Genomic DNA, 1168 nt, shown 5'->3' on the forward strand with positions numbered 1-1168 from the left:
TTCTCAGCTCCTCAGCAGAGCTCACCAAAGCCCTGGCCAGCACCAGGACTCCGCCCAGCAGAGCCCAGGACTAGGGTGACTCCCTTCTCTCCGTCACAGACTCCAACTCGCCATGGGGGACCCCCAATCCCATCTGACTCACCTCAGTCCCATCTGACTCACCTCTCGGCTGCCTCCTCACCCCCTTAGCCCCACTCCTTTGGCTCCTGATCTAAAGGCCATCGACCAATTCAACCTTCCCATCTTCATGACTTACGGGAAATCCCGCGGTGCAGCAGTGCAGGCTCTCCCCTTTCTCCACTCTGACTTCCCTGGCTCCTCTTGCTCCCCGCCCCACTTCTACTTGCCACCAAAGCTCTGAGTTCCTTCAGAGACCCCACTTCTAGACACACAAGGGACCCAGAGCCCTCCTACACTGTGAAGCCCTGGGCAGCAGCTCCCGGCCAGGCCACACTGAAGCCCACAGTGCAATACAAAGGACAGACTCAGCAGGCTTGGTAAGGGCCTGGGGGCAAGAAGAAAAAGTGTCAATCTGACTTTTCTCTGGCTACAACACAGAAGAATGACTTCAAAACTCTCTCCCTCTCTCTCCCCCCTCTTCCTCTCTCTCTCCTTCTCTCCCCCTCTCTCTCCCTCTCTCTCCCTCTCCCTCTGTCTCTCCTCCCTCTCCCTTTCTCTTCTCTCTCTCCCTCTCTCTCTCCCTCTCTCTCTCCCTCTCTCCCTCTCTCTCTCCCTCTCTCCCTCCCTCTCTCCCTCCTTCCTTCTCTCTCTCCCTCTCTCCCCCCCTCTCTTCTCTTTCTCCCTCTTTCTCTCCCTCCCTCTCTCCTTCTCTCTCTCCCTCTCTCCCTCCCTCTCTCCCTCTCTCCCTCCCTCTCTCCCTCCTTCCTTCTCTCTCTCCCTCTCTCCCCCCCTCTCTTCTCTTTCTCTCTCTCTCTCTCCCTCTTTCTCTCCCTCCCTCTCTCCTTCTCTCTCTCTCTCTCTCCCTCTTTCTCTCCCTCCCTCTCTCCTTCTCTCTCTCCCTCTCTCTCCCTCCCTCCTTCTCTCTCTCCTTCTCTCTCTCCCTCTCTCTCTCCATCTCCCTGGTCTCACATGCCCATTTCACCTTTACAGGGCTGAAGAGCAGGGGTTAGCTCTAGGGGTCCCCAGACACGTGCTGCTGGGCCAACCT

Source organism: Ictidomys tridecemlineatus, chromosome 4, assembly GCF_052094955.1.
Source record: "Ictidomys tridecemlineatus isolate mIctTri1 chromosome 4, mIctTri1.hap1, whole genome shotgun sequence".
Taxonomy (NCBI): Eukaryota; Metazoa; Chordata; class Mammalia; order Rodentia; family Sciuridae; genus Ictidomys; species Ictidomys tridecemlineatus.